General features: G+C 53.9%; 1 long non-coding RNA gene across 2 annotated transcripts in view; it reads left to right on the forward strand.

Moving 5' to 3' along the window:
- The first annotated feature begins 1,344 nt into the window (after nucleotides 1-1,344).
- Nucleotides 1,345-24,674, forward strand: part of LOC116432715 (uncharacterized) — a 65,309-nt gene continuing 41,979 nt past the window's right edge. For both annotated transcript variants that reach the window (XR_012998626.1, XR_012998625.1), the window contains exons 1-2: nucleotides 1,345-1,622; nucleotides 22,017-22,147. This is a non-coding gene — a long non-coding RNA (uncharacterized LOC116432715). The remainder of the gene's footprint in view (nucleotides 1,623-22,016; nucleotides 22,148-24,674) is intronic.

A 24,674-nucleotide genomic window follows, 5' to 3' on the forward strand; every position in this document is an offset into this window, starting at 1 on the left:
ACAAGCAACTGTACAAGTCGCGCGCAAAAGGGACATGCACAGGGGCAAAAAATAGAGGAGAGGACTAAACGGGACGGGAACACGAGTCGGCTGATTTTTCCGGCATTGTTCTTCTCCCTTTATTACGGGGGCGCTTTGTCCCTGCGCTTTTTGATACGAGTCGCGTCTCGTACACGCTTATACGTGTATATACACACGTACCTTACGTACATATCTTTATATATACATATTATATACATATACATACACATATGTGTATATATACATATATACACGTCGACACTCCTCCAGCGACGCGCGTAATCTTAAAAAGAACGATATCGTTATTCCCGCGTTTAATCGCGTTTCCTTCCGCGGACCGTGTAACCGGCGCGATATTAAAAACCGTCGTTTAAAAGTATCTGACCGGCGGTTATGAAAAAATGTATCCCAGAAACGAGAAGCTCGGGTCCGCGAGTCGCTCGCTCGCTCGCGAAACGTTTCGCGGGATCTAATTTCGCGTCTTCCTTACACTCTCGGCTTGTATTTCCAGGCGTGTACCCGGTGCCGGACGAGGCCGCGCGGCGGCATGGACGCGAGATGATTAAACGAGTGCTGGCGGGAACGAGCTGGCGACCAGCGGTCGGCGCAGGATACGCGCGAACCACCATCGTCGACGGCGCTGCGCTGCGCTTTTCAATGAACGAGCGGGCACCGCGAACGCGTAAATATTTATCCCGGATAATCCGGGCGTGCGGTGGCGAGCCTTCTCTCTATTGTGCCTCCTGCTTCTCCCTTCTCTTCCTCCCTCTGTCCTTCTCTCTGTCTCTCGCCCTTCATCCCACTGGTGAACTTTTCCTCCTTTTCCGGCTCGCTCTCGCCGGGTCTGACCCTGAGGGACATTCCTGGCGTGACGCGTAAGGTCTGTCCCGCAAGGCGAGAGACGAAGAGAGCCAGACGACGTCGACGGGCTAGAGAAGAGCTTAGGCTGGTGAGCCACGGGGTTTCCAGCACGAAGTTTACACATTGTCATTTGGGACACGGCGCGACAGAGCCCGAGAACCGCGAGCGAAGAGGACGAAACGGCTCGGCTGCGAGCGAGAGGGTTGCAGCCGAGAAAGGAGAGAGAGGCTCGGTTGGGAAAGAGCGGAAAGTAGAAATGGACGAGGACGGAACGATCGCGAAGAGTGCTGGGCCGACGGAGAGAGGATCGAGAGAGAAAGACGACGAGTCTTCGGTGGACCACTAGGCTCCATCCCCACGAAGCTCCCGTGCTCCGTGCAGGGGTTGCTCCGGTGGAAGGGATACTCAGGGGAAGGTTAGAGGGGTGGGGGTGCTATATAAGTGCGGCGTGAGGGGGGGAGAGCTCAGTTCGTCCAAGAGAAGCGTATCGGTCACGTCGTTGCGACGATCGTTCACGAGAATCCCACGGAGCCACGGGACCCTTGTCTCTGTCTTCGCATACGGCGCACCGTGCTTCTTGCCCACGAGAACAAAAGGCTTCTCTTCTCTACCTGCTACTCCTGCTGCTGCTGCTGCTGCTGCTGCTGCTGCTGCCATCGCTGTTGGCCGCTGCACGAGATTCAAGGTGTTTCGCGACCCCTCTGGAAGCGAGGGACCGTTCCTCCGTGGCAACCGCAACGGTAAGTCCCCGTCAACCAGAGCTACCTTTTACATAACCTTGGAGCGCGATCTGGTCGAAGGGAAGCCGCACAATGACCAGCTTGAAACGCGAGTAGTTTAAGATAAACGAATAGGCTTGCCGGGTGAAAGGGTGATTTTTTTCCCCCTCGGAGAGAACGGAATTATTCGTTCAGTGGGTCTCTTTCGGTACGGTTTCTACGTGTTCGGGAAGTCGATCGATTAACGAAACGTTAGAGAACTCGGTGTTTCTCATCGTTGTGCGCGTAGAATGGCCGGGATGGAAGTTTTCTGTTCGGAGTACACCGGTTCGGAGTTTCCTGCGTAGAACGTTACTGCGTGGACACGGGTTCCTCGTTCACGGAGTAGTTGTTCAGGGCAGAGTTGGTTCCGTAAACCGGGCTTATCGAAGCCCGACGAGGGTTATTGATTGATCGATTGAGCTGGACCGTCGGTGGCACTGCGAAGACGCGCGTAGATAGTCGCCGGGTCGGCGACGAGTAGAATTCGACGACCATCGCGCTCCGCAACGCATGTACGGGGGCGCGCACACGCACACAACGGACCACCACTTTCATCTTCGATTCCGGCGACTACGGCATTCCCCGCGAGATCCGGTGTTATCGATAGAGAGAACGGCGTACGCGTGTCAAGTATGGCTCCGGCAGACACCTCTCGGAGCACGCTTCAACGTTCCAATTTCTATATTTAATTAGATCTGTTGCCGCGTCAAGTTGTCTCGGTCCAATTAATCAGGAGTAACGCGGCGGGGATTAATTAATAGCGTCGGTAACAGTCGGGCCCCGGACACCCGACGCGCGTCCATATTTGCCGTTAAATTTACCGATATTGATGCTAATAACGGGGGGGATTCGGTATATTTGATTGCCGATTGAAATTGGAAAACTCGCATTGAAATTACCGCTGTCGTCGAGGGCCATTGAGGACGTTGCGCAATTTGGCCCGCGTTGATTGCATTGTTTTATTTCGCCGCTCGTGGGAAAGGGACGGAGGGCTAACACCGTCGCTCCGACATTTTACAGACGAAGCCGTTCTTGTTTTCCCGGTTACAACGGGAGGTCCAGGGCGTTCGCCCCGAAATCGTATTTATCGGACGACTTTGAATATGAAACTGAAAAACGGAACGGGCGACGGGGGCGGCGGGGAACTCGGGAAAAGGAAACGATGCGGCGCGGGTATCTCTTTGGGAAGGCACGAAAGGGAAAAGAATCTTTGTGCGCGATTGAAAGAGAGTTCGTTCCCTTTCGTTCCGGTCGGAATTAAAATTACAAGGCGGCCGAGATTAATTCCATTGGGACGAGGTTAAGCATCGTAGCATCTTTCAGAAGTTATTTCCTCCGGGTCGTTTCCAATTGTCGAACAATGAACCGGCCCGGCGGACAAAGACGAAATCTCTTTCCGCCCCGGGTCTGTGTTTTATCGAGTGCAATTTAACCGGCAGAATGGAATTTCTTGTGTTGCGGGAGAACAACTGGTCGTTAAATAACGTCCAATGGACGCGTCGGTTGCTGGGCGCTCGCGAGATTAACGCGCGCGCATGTTCCGTGCACGATAGAATATTCGCCCAGCTGCGACAGGAAGTCGAGTAAATGAATATTTTCGCTGAATGAAATTGTCTGGCGTGTACCACCGCTCCGAGCGGCCGTCCGTCCGTCCGTTAACAAGAGACTTTCAGTTCGAGCCTCGCTCTCGGACCAACGGCCGTTTATCCGTTTGCGCGAACTGGGTCAAACATCGACTCGCGAAACCGCGGATTCGAAAACAAATATAATCACCGATCGAAGGTCGACGCTCGGGCTCGTTGTTTCTCCTTATTATCATCGCGTACGCGTGAAAATATCGTGTTAGGCTGCACGAATCGGTGGATCGCGTACCGAGCCTCGCTCGCGCCTTTTATTCGTTCGAACGATGAGCCGCTCGGCGTGCGCGCTTCGTGCTTTTGTTTCGATATAAAATTCAATTTGTCGCCGGATCGATACAGTTAATTTCTCAATAGCCTGTTAGATCGTAGATTCAATTAGCGAAACGAGATTCACGCGTGGCCAGTGTATTTCCCAGACGCGTATCGTCCCGTTTTTATTTAACGCGCACAGGGGGGGGGGCGCGTCGCTTTTCAACGGGCACTCGCGAAAATTTTAGGTCGCGACACCACGGACGCGACTCGACACGGAGTATTCCGCTTTGTAGGGTCACGCTGAACCCGCCTTAATCTTGTTAACCTATCAACACGTTTGAAAGCCTTTTACACCATACAAGGATATCTTCATTCTCAATCCCATTAAATCCCTCCATTCGGGAGTTTGGGACACGATGCCTTAAATGTCAAAGAGGGTAATCTTTTACGGCGAACGTTATTCGTTGAAGGACACCCGTAATTCGCCGGCTGCCGCGTTTTCGCCTTGTTTCGTCTCTTTTTTATCCGATTTCAATACGTTTCCCGCGCGCGCGAGCGAGCGTGCTATACAAAAATTGGTACCCGGGGAACGTTGTTTTGTCAATGTTCCAGCAATGCGATAATTAGCCCGCTGGTTGACCGTAATGAAAAATCGATCCCGCCTTTTCGCGAAGGCGTTGCGCGACGCAGTTTCGTGTTCTCTTTTGTTGCTGTGTTTCCTTTTTATTTTCGACGGGCAAGGTTGTAGGACTGTAACAATAAAGGATATATTTTCGCGTCTGTGCGCGCAAATTAATAAGGAAACGGCACATTGTGCGTATTCAGCGATCAGAGAAGCTTCTCTTTCTCTCTCTCGCTCTCTCCGGTTCTCCTCATCTTGGAGGCTCTTTTCATCGAAATTCTTTTCTCTGTGCGATGGAAAACGCGACGAGCGTCCTACCGTTAATTAATACTAATATGACCGTGCCTCATTAACGGTTACATTCATTAAATATTCACACCGCGTAGACAGCTTGTATCCAAGCCGCATCGATTCAATCGCATTGTGAAAGAGAGGCAGAATGAGAACTCGCCATCTCGTACCTTTTGGCTGCGCCTCTCCCTTCGTCCCTTGTCGGGGATTCAGTCGCGTTCACAATAACACTGACGTATCGCGAGGCACGGGCCACGCTTCGGGTAAGAATTTAAATTCGAATCCCTTAAGAAAATCGCAGTATCTCTTTCCGTAGTTTCGAATTTTCAGATATTTATACATACGAGAATCTGAGAATTTAGAAGTTCGAAGGCTTCGACATTTAACAATTTTCGAATTAAACGTTCGACGATTTGAATATTCGAATACTTAAAATTGATGGATCTGTTTGCGTCCGTTGCCCCGCGTTCCCTCCCGAAAGTTCGCGCATTCGCGAGCAGAAGTCGTCGGAACACGAAGAATCCAACGAAAATCGAACCGACAATGGAAAAGTTGGAAAGACGGGAGATTTGTCTCCTCCTCTGGCACGTGTACAGCTATGCTTGCGGAGAATTTGCCCTGCGGCCCATTAATCTCTTTTTTGTCGGATAAATATATTGACCAGCCGCCGAAGTTTCGACGTGGCTGATCGGTCTTGGTCCGTATTCGAAAGGCTGGACGAATTCTTGCCGGAATTCCGTGGACTCCTCCCCGAAATTGTTCCCGGCGAGGAGACGATTCCACGGCGGGGAACTTCCGGTAGGCGGGAAACAATCGACTCCGCCCGGAATAAAGTCGAAAGTTTATTTAAACGATGTCAGTTCGGGACAACCGGTCCGGCCGTTCGGGCGTTAAATAATATTCCAGTGGCGCGAAGTGCTCGGAGCTTATACCCGTCAGCGGAATTCCATATTAATATTCGCCATAGAGCGCGGAAGTGAATTAATAAATAAAGCGCCAACATTTTTCATTCAAATTTTCGCTCGGCCTTCTCGCGCGATTCGTATTCTCCGCGGATTACGCGGCTTTCATTATAAAACTAAAATGTTCTTTATCATCCGCGGTCGACGAATTAATCACGTTTGTTTCTACCGCGAAACTTTCCCTCTCTATCGGTTTATCGAGATACACTGTCAACTGAAAATATGGTACCCCAGTATCTCTATTAACAAAAAAGAAACGTTATATCCAAAGTATCAATAATATTCCGATCCAAAAATGAATCGCGAGCGGTTCGTTAAAAAATAATTACAACCCCTAGAATTTCTTAAAACTCCGTCCCCCGGCGAGCTTCCTCTACCCGCAAGATTTTCCTCCGCGTATTGATTCCGTCGCACCGTCATCGTCGAATGATTTGTGTTTTATTCGGCGTCCCCGTAATATATACACGGAGATCTGTGCGATCGCAGCTAGGAATCGGCGTTTCGTACAGGACGCTTCGCACAATGGCCAGCCCGGTGACAATGGCGTCGTTAGCGATGGCCTCGGGCTGCTCTCTATCCCTCTACCTCCCTCTATTCCTCACCCTCTCTCTGTATCACCCTCTGCACGCTCTTCCTCTCTCCCTCTCTCTCTCTCTCTCTGTCTCTCTCTCTCTGCTGAGCTCTCGTGTCCCCACCCTCACTCCTTTCTCTCTGTTTCTTTCCGTGTATACACGTCACAGTGTCTTGCTTCTTCCACCCTCTCGATCTTTCCTCCTTCCCTCCAACCTTCATTTTCTTGAACTTACCCTCCCTCTCTCTCCGACGGTCTTTCTTCCTTTCTCCGCTCGCGTTTCTACGGTTCCGCGTCTCTGTCTCTCTCTCTCTCTCTCTCTCTCTCCCTCTATTTCCCTCTCTTTGTGGCTCTCTCGCTCGCTCAACCGTTCCCCTCTGTTAGCTCTGTCAGCTCTGTCTTTGTCTGACCCGTGCGGTAGCGTGAAATGCAAACGTCCAGGTTCAAAGCTGACGAAGAGAAGCTTAGCGCCGGCGCTAACCGAACACCTACCGCCTTCGACTACGCTACCGACAGGGAACGACTCCGGCAGCGATATCGTAATGATCTTTCCACGAGCCCGTGTATATCGCGCCGTGAACCGCTCGAGCGGCCACCGTTCCATCGGCCGACCGTTCCACGGTTTTCCGTCGCGCCTCGGGGAAACAGGATTTTCAGGGGATTTGGTGGCAGCGCGGGGTGTATACGAAGGTGGATTAAAAAGCGTGTATTTCCCTCCGGTTCTTTCTCGTCCGCGCTTACCTCGCATAGTTGTACAGCTAATTATGCGTAATACAATTTTATCCGCGATTATCGCGCCCCCGCACTCGAGCTGACCCCGTTCCCCGTGGCCCAGTAATTAACAGGTAAAATTACTCGAATATTATTCTCCGCCGAGCCGCGGAGTGGTCCGCGATTTTCTATTTCATTATTCGCCGCGCGATCCCGCGGCCGCGGCCGACGTTCGCAGCCGCGAGAGAGGCACCCCTTCATTTTTCAACGGCACCGCGAAACTGAATTCCCCGCTCGTTCGGCGGCACGCGAGAATGAACCGCGTGATCCATCGTTTTAATTTCACCTCGTAACGGTACGCCCGGAGCAGCGGCGACGACGTCTGCTAATTAAAATCGCTCCGCGATTCGGCTCCATTCTCTACGCTGCCATTAAATCCATACTAATTCGGCGAAGAAAAGACAAACGGGCTGGATGCAAATCCTGCCGGCGGAGAGGGTAGCTTAGCGCCGGCGCCAACCGAATCTCTGCAACCCCGAACTACCCCTATATCGACTGGAAGTACCTCGGCCGGTGTGATACCGTGTAATGATCTCGGCCGCGATTCATGCTCGCGCCTTTCGCTCGCGGCTGCTGGGAAAGGGACGCGGCCGGGGACGGGCGAAAAAATATGAAACGCGTTCGGATCGGCGCGGCGCGGCGCGGCGCGGCTCCTTTCAACGCGGGATGACAGGGGAAATCTGGAGAACGACACCGCGCCGGAGAGAGCGGTCTCGCACTTGAAAGCCATTACTCGCCGGAACTTTCGCCGTCCTCCCTTCAGTTTTCCCTCCCTTTTTTCCCCCTTTCCTCCTCTTTAGCGCCTTGCTTTTTCATCGCTCCGCGACTAACCGCGGGACCGACCGATTCGACACGATTTTCAATTTCCGCCGTTCCGAGTATAATCTCGCCGGCCGAGGAACTGCAATCGGAACGGCCGCCAAAGTGCCGAGGAGCACCGGCGAACAGGCGATCCGCAACAATTTATTCGATGCCCTTAAACCGGCTCGATAAAGATCCACGGAACGGTCAGCGCCAGCTATCCTACTTGGACGGGTTAATTAACCGCTGCGGTAACTCGAGAGCAATGCGGGAAGAGAAAGAGAAAGAGAAAACGGGGGCTGGGAAAAGTAGGGGCCGGTGTCGGAACACTCGCGAAATGATATCGTCGCACTCCAGTCCTCTCTCTCTCTCTCTCTCTCTCTCTCTCTCTCTCTCTCTCTCTGCGTCCCTTCCCGGGCTTTTGCTCGTTTTTCCTCGATGTCGATTTTCCTGCGCTAAATTTCTGGCTCGGACACCCCTGCTTTACACCCCCGTGCCGTCCAAAGTAACCGCGTTTGATATCGCTCGCGAGATTTTACTGCTATGGCTCGTTTCTCCGGTTATAATCCAGCATTTTGCGTCGTCACCTTCGGTGACCCCTGGCATTTCGCATAACGCGCTTTGCGATTCCCGCTCGCTGTTAATAAATTTCAACGATTCAAAAGCGTAGGTTCTTCCATTGCGCGTTTCACGGAGATGTCCGTTCGACTGTGTTCACTGGAATTATACACGGTCTCAAAGCTACAACCTGCGTGCGATTCGAACGCTCGAACAAACGGTAAACGTTACATACCTGAGAACGTCGCGTAGAAATTAACGGGATCCCAGCAAATTACTGGACGAGGAGAGTCGTGTCATCCAAACGGTCGAGGGCAAAGTTTCTCTTCGCGAAAAGAATCGGTCTATGAGGAGAGAGGATCGTGGCTAACAGGATCTTCGGATTAGGGTAACACGCTTCTGGTAATTGTTTCCTTGTCTCTCCGCTCGATCCTGAACAGGGTTTCCGAAATTGGTATTGGAGGAGGAGATCTCTTTTCGCGTGGCGAAGTCGAGACGCGAAAGGGCCACTCGTTTCTCTCCGCCCCGGCCGAGCCGTGAACGCGCTCCTAAATTAACTCGCTAACTCCGTTAAATACAGGGTAGCTCGGAACGAGTACGTACAACCGTCTGAATCACGATCCCGCTACAAAGAGGAAAAATGTAGAATAAAAGTCTCCGAACAAAGCTCCGCTTTCAGCCTACCTCCCCCGAACACTTGAAACGATAAGCGAACGTGTCTGAGTAGTGCTCGCTGCTTCTACTTCTAATCACAGAGCACCCCGTGCAACGGGGATCTCCAATTTCTCTATTCCCCGCGACTATAAAATTCGCGGCTCGTTGTAAGTGGAATAACCAACGAACACGTTCGCGACCGCGGACGCAATTGCTTACTCGTCAAATATTTAAGTTGAATTCCCGCGGAAACGATTCCCCGCGAGGAGCGGGGTTTATTTTAAAATTCCTATCAACTTCCGCGCGGAGTGGCTGCACTCTGGTCTCCTCGGGAAATCCAGCTTCCCCGCGGTGGTACAGCTGCATTCTGCATTTTTCCGTTACTTTATCGGAAGACTCTTGATACTCGACGGCGAAGAATGCCCGTTCACCGTGGTAAATTTCACCGCGGAACGGGGACGCTTTAATTACCCCGATAAAACGACGAAGTCCCCGTTCGTCGCGGCAATAATACATGCTCTCTCCCTCTCTCTTTCCCCCCTCGATGAAACGATTTACCGATCACGAGCAGAACCGAGCGTCGAATCGCGGCCAACAAATTGTTTCCCGCGCTCGCCCACGCCGCTCTTTACCGCTGTTTTCTGCAGCGTATCGGAAAGCTCTTTGCGGTTTGTTCGGTCGCGACGTTACTCTTTCGCTCCCCGCGACTATTAACCGTGCTCGGCTTCTTTTTCCGACCCCCCCCCTCCCCCCCATCGATGGAACGACGTGGCCGAAAGTAATGCGGTTCCCGTACTCATTACCCGCCGTTTCAAATCGACCGTAATCGATACCCGATCGAACGCGCTTCCTCTCTCGAGCCCGTCTTCGAAGACACGGACAGAGAAAGAGAGAGAGAGGGAGAGAGAGAGAGAGAATGAAGCCGGTGGTAGGGAAAAAAACGAGAAAAAAGGGGGACAGGATAGTAAACGGTATTTCGAGATCGAGCAAAGAAACCTCGAGGGTTCTTCGGCGAGGGAGTATCGGCTGGAAAAGTGGCTGTTTTACGAACACAACCGAATATCGGAGGCACGTCGCGCGAGCACAAGCTTTTCCCGGGTAAGAAGGGTAAAAGGTTTGGGGAAGAAAGCAGTACCGAAAGAAAGAGAGAGAAAGAGAGAGAGTAGTAGTAGTACGCGTGAGTCGCGCCGATCGCGGTACACCGTTTCAAAGAGTTTCCGTGGGATCAAACGGTTTCCTGCTCCTTCCACGGGCACGGCTAACCCGCCCTAGTGATAAAACGAGTATTTTATGGAGCACGGTTTTCGTGCAACGATCTGCCTCTCGCTTCCTTCCTTCTCACTGGATATCGGCGAGTGGAGGCGTCCAGTGAATCGAACAAGCTGCTCGAACGCGTCCCTTCGATCGGCAGCTGAAACTTCCTTCGATCTCCTCGGATAAATTCAACCTTCCGTGGACAGACGCGTCGACTCATTGTCCAGAAGATTCGCGCTTACGTAAGAACAGGCAGACCCGTCGAGGCAAGGCTAATCGCGTCGTCCCGCCGGAGAGGTTTCTTGTAATACTCTAACAACGATTTTACGAGCGCCGAGTAATATACGGTGCGCCGTTGAATAATGCATGGGAGCGGGGCTGAATGGAAGAAATCGAGCGTAGGAAACACGGCAGGAGCGGGCTGTTTCCGTTGTATAACTCCGCGCAACGAGGTTAAGAGACGGTATCAAGCGCGATTTTAACTTTATCCCTGGGATTCCCGGCGCAGCCGAGGCGTCGCGGCAAAACAAGCTGAACGCGATGAGGCGCGGCCGGAGCTCCGCTGGCCGCGATACAAACCGTCGGAAAGTTGAACTGGGGAAACGAAGACGAGCCCGCGCGACGTTTCCTCTGCAATAAGGCTGAAACGAGTTTAGTTCGTTATCCCGGGCAGCTGTTCATCCAGCTCGCGTCGATCCGATCTGAATATTACAATGCGATTAGATGCGCGAGCAGAGTTCGACGATCGATAGTCTCCTATCTAGATTTAGAAATGTTCGATGAACGCGCGAGAGACGACGCGGGGACGAAAATCCGATAAAAGTACGCGAGCGAGAGAAAGAGAGAGACGGGTTCGAAATCGAACAATGAAAGCTCGAGGGTCCTTCGGGAGTAGCGGCGGGAAAAGTGGCTGTTTTACGAGCACAACAGAGTGCGCGACTCGTCGCACAATGTGACGACTCGAGAGAGGAAGAAGTTGAAGTTGGCCCCGACGTCCGCCGGCTACGTTGCCTAGCTGGCTGCCAGGTTATCTCGAGGACGCGTTCGAGACACGTTCCACGGATCAAGCACAATGGCCGATGGCTACGGGCAACCGTCCGTTATTTACAGTTATTGCTCGCCCTGTATCGCGTGCGTCCGCGCATTCCGGCTGCGAATTCTATTCGCGTGTGTTCTTTCCATCCCCTTTCTCCCGGCGCGCGCCTCCTTCCGAGGAGCGACCGGGAACAGCGTTAATTCACCCTGCCCCTGACGTGGACAAATGGTGGCTCGTCTTTGAAACACCGGACCGGAGCCGGCTCCCGCGAACCTCCGTGACGGACGTAGAATTTTTCTCCGGGCTTTAAATTATCGGATTTATGTTCCGCGGCCTCCCGTGCTCGCCACTAGAGAGGGCTCGACGTCATTCTCGAAGCAGATTCTACTCGGTAAGCCTTACTTCATTCGCAACGGAACACTCTTCGTTCTTTACCACGCCTCTCCCTTTCCGACCGCCATAGGTTCTTTCTCCGGGATCCTCCGGTGCAGCGCGGGTCGAGAGTTCTACGGTAGCTGGAACGGCGTGAAAGGAGAGCCGCGAACTTGAAAAAAGGGGGAAGAGTGCTCGGCGAACTTCTCTAGTTCCCCGGCGTTCTTTAACCCCCAATTGACCAGAAAAGGTGTCCGAGTGGCTATGAAACTTCCCGAGGAAAGGACGAGTTGGTTACGTGTTTTAATTATACTTGCATTAGCTCGAATGCGCGAGGGGGAAACCATCGGCGAAGGGTTGGCGAACGAAGCGAGACCCGCGAACGGGAGATCAGTTAACCAGACGACGAGCCTCGGATCCGCTGTTCGCGTTAGAGGAACGCGTGCCAGTTAACGAGTTAATCGGGCGACGTCTGACGAGATCGGAGCTAAAGTTGGCCGACGTGTCGGACTCGATTCGCGCGCGAGGGATCCGCGACGTTTGTCAACGCTCGGGAAGCTGTGTTTCACGCGGCCAGATACGCGACGTTAATTGTGAAAATTTCGAAGGTAGCCGCGGTATATCATCGTTTGGCCGGACAACGCGTTCGTTTGGCTGTTGTCCTACCCCGCCCCTCTCGTTGTCCCTGCCCCCTGTACTTCTGTACTCTCTCCCTCTTTCTCTCTCTCTCTTTCCCCGTTTCTCTCTCTTCCACTCGGTTTTTTTGTTTTTCATCCCTTGCACCACCGGCCAACGATCGATCTTTGTCACCACCTGCGAGCAAACAGTCGCACGCACTCACGCACGCACGCACGCACACAGAATCGCGGGGCCCCGCTCCGAACTGGTTTCGCGTGTGTGCCCGTGGCAAACACGGATCCCAGACAATGCGGACGGGACGAAGGATTCATATTTCCCAATGCGCGCCGGCCAGAACGCCACGGGATAGAGAGGAACGGAGAGACACAGAGAGAGAAAGAGAGAGAGAGAGAGAGAGAAGGGGTGAGTGAGAGAGGGCAGGATAGGATAGGATATACTGGCTCTCGCGAACACAGATAAACCGAGAAAGGGTGAGGAGAGTGGAAAAAAGCGGAGGCGCGGCGCGAAAGTCGCTGCGGGCTGTGAAACTTCGGAATATGGAGACGGAATAGCCGATATCGAAGAGACGAGAGAGCGCGAGTCCCGCGGAGGAGAGAGAAAGAGAGGAGGAAGATTCCGGTGGGCGGAGGAGCGTGCAAATATTTTTCCAGCCCTGGGAAAATCGAGCCCCCCCCCCCCCCCGCCTCTTTCCATACTTTTCCAACCGCCCGGTGCCTCCGCTCCTCCCATCGGTCGCCTTACAATCTGGATATCTCTGTATTTGCTCCAACTCCTCGTTCACCTCCTCTTTACCTCGTTCGCCGCTTCTTCTTTTCAATCTGTTTCACTCGAGGCGTCAACTTCTTCGTTCCTCCATCGATCCGTCCCGGCCGAAGTAACTTTGATCGAGTGAGACACTTTCACGATCCCACCCTCTCGTCGGATTTCTTTAATTCCACCCTTTCCCGCGACAGCCCCGTTCGCCGCCGTCCCCCCTTTTCAACGCATTGATCTCTCTTCCCGCGACTCATCCTTCCTTACCTCGTTCCTTCGTTGCATTAATCAAACGGCGTTTCCCGACACCACCCTTTCCGCGAGCAGGAACGCTTCCGAGGTTGATTCGGTGGAATACGTCTCCCCGATTTGCACGAATTTTTGCCTTGTCGTCCTCCAATTAGAGACGTCCCGCGAGCATCGTCGCGAGTGATTATAATAAGAGCACCGCGAGTAGTCGCTTCTATGCGGCGGACAATCGGGAACGGATGAAATTGTATACTTTCGAATCACGCGCGGATCACGCGGTCTATGAATCCCCTGAACCACGCAGCGGAGCTGTATCGAGCATCGCGCGGCGTCGGTGTAAGGCTTCCGTTTCCGCGGCCCAGTCTGACGAGGCACGCGCGGTTAATTAAAGCCTAGGCCTCGGAGTTAATTAGCGAGACGTCGATACCCGCGTAATTAGCGATTATTACCGTCGAAATCTCGCGGAAAGAGAATGTCTCGCCGCGAGTAGGTGGCCGCGCGCGCGGTTCCATACATCGGTGAATTTTAATTAATTCGATCCGCGGCGACGGTTCCGCCCGCGCACACGCGCGGTGAACCGGCGCCCGCGGACCTGGGTCAACGATTCCGTGTATCGTTCTGACGGATAGCGGCGGCTCGCGCCTCGACCCGCGCCCGCGTCCGATCAAACAACGCTCGCGTGTCTTTGACGCGTGGCTCCGCTCGAATTTTAATGGTTGAAGTAGCGCCGAATCGCTGTGCGCAAAAATCCGGCCTCAATTACCCGCTCGATGGTCCACTAACGATCCCCGGCGCGGGCTTAATTATTCGGTAGCCGATCGACGACGGTTCCCCGCTGATCAAAAGCGTTTCTCAATGGCTTCGATTGGAATCCCCGGCTCTTTCTGATACCTGGCCTCGATTGGCATCGATAATTGAGAAGATACGTTTGAAGGAGCATCGTGTTTATTGAATAACGAACCGCTGTAGTGTATTTTTTCCGTCGTTCCTTTTAACCTCGGTACGAGGGAGGGCTGGAGGTAGGTGTAATTGGCTGCGGGGAAATTAGACTGGCGGGGAACTCGAAATTGATCGAAGACAGTTCTACGAGCGAGCGAGCGGGATACGTATTCCCCGGAGCGAAAAGAAGAGAAACTTGAATTGGTCACCGGCATAAAGCTCGAACTCGATTGTTTCCGAACGATCGGGGCTCGCGTCGACGTGACCGTGGAAGATTGATCGTTTTCACGCGGTCGGGCCGCGCGCGTCGAATGCAGGACACGCGAGAAAGCGTGTAATTAATTTGGGGGGGAGGACGGGGCGTCTGGGCAAACTCCAATCAAAGTGTGCAAATATTAGAAAGCATATCGCGGCGGCCCGCGCCCCATCGGACCACCGCCAGCGTGACGTTGCCTCTCCCAACCAATTACTGCTTCCGCCTGATACGATGATCGCACGCGGAGATAACAGAAATTCGAGTCCGTTATCGTCACGGCAGGCCGCCGGCGGTATCTGCGAGCAGCTCTCGCTCCTCCGATCGGTCGAGGACGACCTTAGGAAAAAAAGGTAGCGCCCTCCTCTATCTCCGCTGACTACGTGGAAACACCGGGAAGGTATCCGAACGAGCGGCAATTAACATAATTAGTCTAATTGGTAACCGCGGCGGACGACGCAACAACTTTCCGATATGGAAATTCGAGCGAACGTTCGCAGGAGTGGCTCGTTCGTTCCGATTAGCGTTCCGCTGACCATTTTCCACGGCGACGCTGAAGGAAAATTGTTTCCTCGTCGACGCGACAGCCAGCCGCGCGATATTAAGCCCGGTCACGCTCTCTCGGCGTCCCGAGGTCCGTGGACGACATATTTTATTACTTATTCAGCCGGCCCGCGTACACACCGGCTGTGCTAGCGTCATCCCTCGGGGTCAGCGACGGCGGCGGCGGCTAGCGGGCCACGGCACGGGTTGCGCATCGATGCGGTCTAATTTATAAATCCCCGTGCGCGTTAACAATTAACGCGAGCCACACGCTTTCCCGGCAAGTTTCATTCCCGACTGCACGAAATTTCGAAAGGTTGCTCGAACCTTTCCGCGAGACGCCGAAGAGTTAGACACCACGAGTCTGTCCCGGTTCTCCTCGAGACGAGGAAGGCTGACGGTCGCGTTCAGTCGCGATTACCCTAGGAAATGGGGATGATCCAGCGACACGGTCGCCGTATATTATCCTTTATTTCACGGCCGCGACGCGACGGTTCCGCGGTTATACACCCCGTAGGTTTCCCGACGGTCGAGCGACCTTTATCCGCGCATCAGCCGACGAATGCGCTCTCTTCCGTTTATGCGGCAGCTAAAACCTCTCGTGTCTCCGGATCGCGGGCGGACTTTGGGCGGGGCGGTGCGGTGCGCGCGGCATAGGCGAGCTTCCAGCTCGTATAACAGCGTCGCCGTCACCTCGAGCCACCCTCTAGCCGGCAATCGTGCTCCTGAAACGTCACGGACCCGCTACCACGACGAATGACACCGAGAAAGCCGAGAGGGATATACTAGGGCCCTCCATTCTCCTGATGGAACGCCGGAACGACGCGTTCAACGTGGAAACGAGGCCGGGCGGAGACGAGAGACACCGAAAGGAACGAAGATAAAGAGAGAGAGAGAGGGATGCGAGGAGGAGAACGGGCGAAGATCGCGGGGAGAGATCGTAACTTAAATCCAGAAGTGATCATTTTAATAGGGCCAAATTAATTTCTCGCGAGAATGCGGCTGCTGCACCGGTAGAGTGGAGCCACTGACTGGAAAGAGAGGCGGACCGGAGGGGGCAGCCGGAGAGTGCAATGAGGAAGGGGCCGAGGAGGGGGTTGGGCGAGGATTCCGGGAGGAAAGGGTGAGTTCCAGAGGGGCCGCAGCTCCGAGACTCCAACGGAGGAGGGTGGTTAAACCGAGGGCTGGCTCTGGCTGCGGAACCTAGAGGTTAGCGGTCGGATAGAGGCCGGAGGCGAGGGAGATGGAGAGGAGGAGGACCTAGGCGCATAGATTATGAGATGGGTGACATTCTCTGACATTTTAGTAATGTCGCCACCACCTAGCCCACCTCCCCGGTGCTGGTATTTGGTACCCAAGGGGCATGCGGGCATAGTTCGCCACGAAGCCCCCGCTACAATTCGCCCCGGCAAGTTTCTCTCCGGCTAATTACCGTGCAGTGTCTTGCGGCCCGCAGACCAAAGAGGAGAGAACGCTTTAATAGAGATTTCGGCGTCGTTGTCCGGAAGAGCGACCGGTGCCAGTCAGTTTTCCGCGTCCCGGTCGCGGGGGGCTCGGGTGTTATCGTCGATTCACGGGGAACGAAGATTATCTATCCGGCCGTGTCCGTTTGACCTCTCGTTTCCGGGCGAACCGTTTCATTACTCCGTCGGCCGAAAAACGTTTCCCCGACATACGGCCGGCTTTTTTCCGCAGGCCCCGGATCGCGGTATTTCAATAATTCCACTGGCCGAACTAAAAGTTTCCCCTCTGACCCGTTTTCGCGTGTGTTGCCCGCCGGTGAACCGTGCCCGGGAGAGTCGGTCGTACAATTCCCGAGGAATTTTCATCGAAGACAGACCGCGCCGCTCGAATAAAGAGACAACACGGCGCGCCGCGGCGTTGTTCGCAACGGGTATATTAGTTTCGTCTGGTCTGGCGCGGTCTGCGGGTGCCCTCCGCGAGCCGACAGTTTTTCGATCGATCGCCGTCGCCAGTGTAAATACGGTTATACCGGCTGATTGATGCTTCGACGCTTTAACGAGATCACACGGTCGTTTTAACGAACTCTCGTCGAGGAAATGGAGTATCCGGAGGAGGACGGCATAAATTGTATCATACCGCGGTAGGGAACGCGCTCGGCGACGCGGTATCGTGCCGGATTGCAACGTTAACAAACCCGTCAAAGTGTCATTGAATTTAAAAAAAAAAAAAAGAAAGAAAGAAAGAAACATTCGCGCGCGCCAGCGCGCATACACGAGACTCGGTCGTAGAATCGAATGAACGGCCGGAGTAGTAACGTCGCGCGACAGAGGGGAGAGAATGAGAAGCAATTTCTGCGACTGGAGGCTCGCCGTTGCGAGCACCCTCGCGCGTAGGGATGGAAGAACAATATATCGTGACGCGCAGACCCTTTCAGTTGACATTTTATGCTCGTTGTCCATTGTCGTTTGAGTTGACACTGACGCCCAAGGAATCTCGTGCGACGGGACACGCGGAAGTCACTCAAAAATGTAAAATACAGGGAAAAGGGAAGAAGAGAAGAGTGCCGGAAGACACAGAGGGACACTGGGAAAAGGCGATGGACGGAGGAAACACCGGGGAGAAAACGAACAAGAAAAGACGACAGACAGAAGCTGAAGCTTTCCGCCGAGCGCGTATAAATGCATGGGGCCGCACCGAGCTGCACTTCGCGGAATACTATTAATTTCGTATTCATTCCTTCTTTCCACGCTCCGTATCCACGGCTCGCGATCGCCGACTCGTTAACGCTTCTCTCTCTCGCTCCCCCGTCGACGACGAAATCTCGAGCCCTGAAATTTTCAAGGCTTTTTCGCCCCGCTGCCGCATCACAATGCAACCTATGCAAATGCATCCGTACCCGATTGCATCTCGCTGCGTCCGTCGACCGATCGTTGTCGGCACGAATCGAGAAATCGCCCGGCGAACTGCACCCGCAACATCTTCGGCGAACCGCGAGCTCCTCGCGTATCTAAGACACGCAGAAACGGCGAACGGAAAGTACACCTTTCGTTAACAGATTAAACACGCGGGTTCGTTAATTGGTGGGCTCGAAGGGGCGTTTGAAAAGGGGTAGAAAGACGGCGGGGCCAGACGCGTTTTAATATTTCCCGCAGTTAGCAGCCGTCTAAGGACGTAGTCTCTTCGTATTTCCGTCGTAAAAGCCGAACGGCTTCGAGTCTGTCGGGCCGAGCGTAATATACGAACGGAACCGGACGAAGCGAGACGGCCGGGCGAAAGAAGACGTTGACGGAAAAAGATGACGATCAAGGGGGAGCGGAATAGAGTGGAAGAGAGGAAACCGAGTCACCGGGAGACGGTCCTGGGCTCGTAAGTAGTTTTATTAAGGGGTTCCTTTCGGAAAACCGTGCAGGATGGTTGAATATACATCGGGAGAGATATATGTGATATCGATTACCGTTTGGGGTTCCGATATTACGCTCGTACCCCTTCGCGCCCCTTCCAGTCTGCCCTTCTGCCTCTCTTTCTACATAGTACCGATGGTACTCTACATATCTCTCGCTCTCCGCTCCTCTCCTCTCTCTCTCGTACACACGCTCTCTTTGCCCCTTCTAGCTCTCTCTCTCACCCTCCCTCTCTCTCCGTTAGACTGGTTCGATCTCGCTCTATCTGGGCACTGTCGCATATTTCTCCGTCTCCTGTCCTCGTCCATGTGCTTCTCCCCTCGCATAGACACGCACCGCACAGTCGCACAGAGCCGCGGCCCTGGGTCCTCGTACATAGGGAAATTGTATGTGCATAGGGAGCAGGACGGTAGCCCGGAGCCCCCCGCGAAATAACTTTGGAGTGCCGTATCTACACACAGTGGCGTATGCACGTGCCGGCGAAAGAGTCCCCGGCTGCGCTATATACATACATTTTGACCCGTTAAATAACCGGGGAAAGCTTCCGTCGGGCTGCCCGTCCTCGTCTAGGCGACACGCGCGACGCTAAATTGAATATAGTTGAACATCGCAAAATATTTGCGCTCGGCCATCCGTTCCAGCGCGAGCGAGCGAGCGAGCGAGCGCGCACGCACGGATGCTCGTCTAGATCTCGAGAAGACGCGACGGTTCCCGAGGCTCGGGCTGCATTATGCATACAGGTTGCCCCAGTAATCTCGCTCGAGGCGAAGAAAGGAATGATTCCTCGCGAAAGACATTTATTTATTTACCTGCGCGATAAATTTCCTTTTCGAGGGAGATCCCTCCCACGAGCGAGCGAGAGATCGAAGGAGAACTTGTTGTCTTCCGAGAGTCGACGCGTGATCTCGCGACGCGGAGCAGCAGTCTCTTTCGAATGAAATTCAAATAGAGAATTCTGGGGCGGCACGTGTGCCGTTCAATGGAAGAGGAACACCGGGAGACGGAGGTTGACTTTGATTCTCAATTTTTCACCGCCCCTGCAGCGAGTCCGAATTTCGGGAAGCAATATAAAGCACTCCGCCCGGCGTCGTAACCGTCCCGGTAGAATAACTCCGGAGAATCGTGTCTATACGCGGCAGCATCGTATGCACGTGACAGGGTAGGAGGGTTGTCGATGCTCGCTTTGACCCTTTAAATAACCAAAGAAGATTCGGACGGGTGTCCCTTTTGCCGTCCCCGTCACGTGCCACGTTAAATCGAACAGAATGCACGAGGAACGAGGCCGCGTAATTGTCCGGGCACCGTCTCGGCGAGAAGTCAGGCTCTCCGGCGGATTGATAACCGAAGCCCGCCGTTCGTGCTCGTTCGATAAATAATACGATCGTCGCGTACGCCTCGCGGACGAGAACTCCGGCGCTCGGAGCGTGTCAAGGAAAAATCTCGCCGGTCCGACGGTACGGTATCCTTGGCCCCCGGAAAATAGCTCCGGTGAATAATCTAGGTCCGGCGAAATATTCCTGGCGGAATATATTTTTACCGTTTGAATCATTGACGAGGGCGGGCCGGCGGTGCTCGCCGTCAAACGGTGCCGGCGCGCTGAATAATAGACTCGGAGGCTGCGCGAGGAAACCGTGATCCCGTTCCGAAGGTACACAATTAAATTTCTCCCGGAGCGGATGTATTTTTCATCGGGTCTCGCGACCGGGAGCCCGAGCGCGGAGACATTTGTATAAAGAAGCGCGGAGGCATCTCGCGCGGCATTGTTCGCGAGGAATCCGCGATAAAAGATCCGGGCGCGCGGAATTTCGTGCGCGAGACGGGCTCGGCGGCGCGCGCGGAACCGGCGCGCGGCGCATTCAGGGGGCTCCTCGAAATGCGGAGGGGCTGCACTCGTGGAGGCCGCGGAAACCTGTGGACTTCGCCGGTGCTCGTCGGTAATACAGTAGCATTTAGTAGGACGAGGCTGTTATCCGCGAATGCGAGACGCGCATCCGTGAAGAGGCGGTTGAGAAAGAAAGAAAGGGGAAAATGAGGAGAAATAAAGCGGTACACGGCGCGGGGCAACCGGAGCGGTTCTCCCGGAGCCGACCGGTGTGCTTCTGGAAATGCTGCCAGCGAGAATGGCCGCGTAACTACGCCATTGTCTACGAAGCTGCTTGTCACAGAGTCGAGCCGAGCCGATAGACGTCTCGCAGATCCTCCTCCTCTGCCTCGTCTTTCTCCGTCTCCACCCTGTTGTCCTCCTCTCTCTCTCTCTCTTACTCTCTCCTTCTCTCTCTTTCTCTCTCTCTGGGCTACCCATATCAATCCGTCGTGTCTGTGCAGTCGCCGCGGCGCGGCGGGCGCTTCCAGTTTTCCATTAGAAACGGGAACAGGCACTTGGAAGTCTGGCGGATTCAGACCTTTTATACGGCACAGCCTTGCAGCGCGGAGCGCGCGCGTTTAAAATCAATGTTCAATGCACATACGGCTTCCTTCGCTTTGTCCGGATAGCAGAGATGGATGTACTCGTTGGTAGGGGATACGAGTGGCTCGCGCGCTCCTACACACAACCGTGTTTGCCTGTACACGGTCTTTGAGGGATATTCGGCCGAGAATGCACAGGGTGATTCACGCAACTGGAGCGAATCACGTGTCCTTTCCGATTGAAGGATAGGAACGACGTCGGAGGAGAGAGCGCTTGTTCAAGGGGGATAGAGGCATTTTCATCTGTGAGAGAAAGATACGCGCTGTATATATTCTTCATTTCTGGAAGATCTTACGATTGTATCTTCTTGCATCGTTGCGCTCGGGACAGAGGACAGTTTCGGGAATTCTGGTCGCATTCGGAGCATTGATATTGTTTCCTGTTTGCTCTGGGAACAAACGATATTACCGGCTCCAGTCGCATGAATCACCCTGTACAGTTGGCAGCGAGGTTGAGAAATCGAGGGTGAGTCTTTAAAGCACGAAGGAATGGAAAAGCAATTACGGAGACGCGACAGAACGCGTACCCGCAGCAGCATCTCTCTCTTTCTCTTTCTCTTTCTCTCCCGCTATGCCGATTAAATTCGTTTTTCAGCGGCGCGTGGATCGATCTCACAGCGCGTTTACACGGTCGTTGGTAGACGCCAGGAATTCGATACGATTATTCCAGGCTGTTTTCTATCCGTCCCCGTTATACGTCGCGGAGTGGAAGTTTTACCTCGAATATCCCCGGTGTACCGGTAACTTTCGTCCCGCCATCATATTCGTACCGACTAGTTACAAAGCGTACGTGATAGCGTGAAGTTCAACAATGCGGTTACACGTGCTGCCTCGGAACTGCTGTCTGCACTTTGAGTCATGAAGCAACATTATAAAGGCTAACTTCGGGACTTCGGCTATCAACTACCTCCCCAAGATTTCCCACATCGACTTTGTAACCCGCGCCGCACTCGCCTCTCGTCGAGGAGATCATCGACCGAGACTAAGCCCGATCGACCATAGAAATTATCTACAATTAACTCGGTTCATTATCGCGTTGACTTGTATTAACACTAGAACTACCAAGCGTTTAATACGATTAATATGCAAACCCTAAAAATATTGTAGCAATAGATTATTTTCAGTTTCTTCAGACGTTCGTTATAGTACTCAAGCGAAACTATTTTCAAAATCATTTCGAATACTGAATGGTTCGAAGATATCAATAATAGCGAAACAAGAAAACCGAAACCAGTCATTTTGACTGTTACGGTAGTTCTAGTGTTAAATCATCGACAGAGTCCGATAAACTATCGTACAAAATTTCTCATTTAAAGAGAACTGAATCAGCCAGAAATCGAAGCGCTGCGTCACTGTTCTAAATCTCGGTGTATGCATTTCAGGAAGAAGATGCGAGGGAAAGGAAGTCACGGTGCCCCGATTATCCTCTTCACGGTCGAGCTGGCAAACGACGAGCAGCTGGCGTCGTTCACACCTTGACGGTTTCGGACCTACATCCCCGCTGGAGGATCACGTAAGTCTCATTGAATTCTTTCGGTTCCGAGGTGAAAGACGCCCCCCGCGAGACCGCAAACAAGCATCCTACACATGCGGGAGCATTGTCAGTAAGCTGCGCGAGCAGTCTTTAAGCTCGCGACCTCTCGAGCCACCGCGTTCCAGCCGTCCGAGGTTCTTTTGTCGGCCGGTAACTTTCTCGAAATATTCCGTGACACCGCGGCGTGCGCGCGCGCGCGCAGAGGCGACGACCTGGATCGCCGGACCATTGTCGCGCGTATGAATATTTCCCTTTAACGAGTAACGGGAGGAAACTTTTGTCGCCGGCGGCCATGGCCGTCCGGAAACGGAAATCCGATCGAGTCGACCTTCTTGGAACGATATCTCGATTCCCCGACGTTTCGGCGCTCGCCGCGTCGGCCAGAGGGCACATCCGCGGATCCAGCGAACCTCTCCGGGCTGAATACGGAATTTATTAAATTCTTCCAGCGTCGGATTCGAGCAGATAGATGTTACCGCCTGGCGGAAGGTTAAGGAACGCGGAGAATGGAGTCAGGAGTTTACAAGGTTACCAGGAAATTGACTCGGTCGATCGATCCCCGCTCTTCTTTTTTTTATGAATCTTAAACCGTGAACCCCTCCGCCCGCCTCCGTCCATCGCGGAGCGATTCGCGCCGGGCGCGCGTCAACCAGTTGCTTCCCGGCGAAATTGAGAAATCACGATGTTTATCGACACGCTGAAAATCACATCACGCCGCCCGTTGCGCAGCGAACGGCCGACAGAGACGAGCGAGAGAGAAAGAAAGAGAGAGGGAGAAGGATTTCCCTTACAAGATTATCGGAAAATTCGCCAGCTCGCTAGCTGGTGACGCGAGCTCGCGCACGCCACGGCTTTTCAATCCGTTTTCTCGCGGCGTGGCGGCGAAGGCGTCTCTAGACGCCTCTTGCGGCGCCAGCGAGCTAGAAGGCGTCGAAAATCCTCTCACGAGGACGCATTTCCGTGAAACTTTCCGATCGCCGGAGGCTCGAGAACCACTCTACCGTTCTCTCCGCCGTGTACGGGGCTTTCTTCGTTCCTCGGCTGGCTTCCATCGTTTTCCCCATCTCCATCGTCGCTTCCAGCTTTTCGTCTGCTCGTTCCCCCCCAGCTTTTTTCCTCGCGCCGCGCCGTTTAGTCTTTCAGACCCCGCCCGTCGCACTTCCTCTCCTTCGTCCCTCTACGTTCATCTTCTCCCCGTCTTTTCGTCTTTCGCGACAGATACCATCAAGCGCGCTGCTCCGCGCGGCCCGCGGCGCCGAAGCTTCGCCGACTGAAACACGGTAAGACTAAACTCTCCCCGGCTCGCCAAATAAACTCCGAAGGCTCGGCGATGCGGCGCGAAACGGAGTGGCATCGGTGAGAAATCTCGTTTCGCACCTCGCGATCCGTGAACATCGGAGGATCGCGGGGCACGTCGGCGCCGGGAACGCGAGGCTAAGTGATTAAAACCGGGAATCGGGATTCTCCGCTGTCGGAGGCCCTCGCGACGTCCATTCTCCGCGATCGGACGTCCCCGGCTTGCCCATTATCGCCCCCTTTATCATCGTCATTAACCCAGATACGCTGAAACTCTTCTTTATGATTTTTTCCAATCCGGTCACATTTCCCCGGACGCGGCCTAAATGGAACGTATTAATTAAATCCTTCTGTCGCCGTCGGCCCGGTTCCGAGGAACGCTGGATTCGCCGGAAACCGATACGGCGAAATAAAATTATCCCGGGAGGAGGAGCGGCGCACCTGCGTTAACCGCGACGATTATTATCGCCACGGTTATTCTCCTGCAAAACCGTGGACCGGCGAAGGGTGCGCATAGAAAGGAGCGAAAGAAACTATTGTGAGAGACGTGGAACGGACAGAAACCTGGAAATATTATCCGAAGGTAACGCGGGCTCGACCCGCGTTCTTTGTCGCGTTCGAGAAGAAGACGCAAATTGGCGAACTTTGACGAAACTCGCGCACAATGGATTCGCAGGCCCGGCAACAATGAGCCCTGTATCGGCCCTCTGGCCTCTTTCTCTCACCCTCCCCCTCCCCTCTCTTTTTCTTCTTTTCTCTCTGCGCACCCGCGAGTGTGTGTCACAGTTTGCCTTTGAAGGGAAGCACAGAAGGAAAAAGTTGCATTCATCTTCATTGTCGAGATGCCTCCGAGGCCGCCGCCGGACCCCGAGGAGCCCGATGGACGCGCGACCCGGCCCGGTCCGCTCCCGACATTGTGTCGGCTAACGAGAGGAAACCTTTTTGCTTATTATTCCCTCTGTCGCGGGAAGAATACGCGATCGGATATTATCTGCACCGGGCGGCGAACGGGGCTCTCCTTCATCCGGGAGGATCTTGATTTCACGTGCCGTCGCGCCGCCCCTTCGCGTTGAATCGTTTATCGCGGCCCGTTGCGCTCCCGGAAATCCCTTCCCGACGAATCGAAGAGCAGCCGCGCTTCGCTATTCAGGTCAAATTGTTAAATATTCGGCTCCGCGTATATCTCCGACTCGGATAACACGGATATATC

The sequence above is a fragment of the Nomia melanderi genome, chromosome 1 (genome assembly GCF_051020985.1).
Source record: "Nomia melanderi isolate GNS246 chromosome 1, iyNomMela1, whole genome shotgun sequence".
In the NCBI taxonomy this organism is placed as follows: domain Eukaryota; kingdom Metazoa; phylum Arthropoda; class Insecta; order Hymenoptera; family Halictidae; genus Nomia; species Nomia melanderi.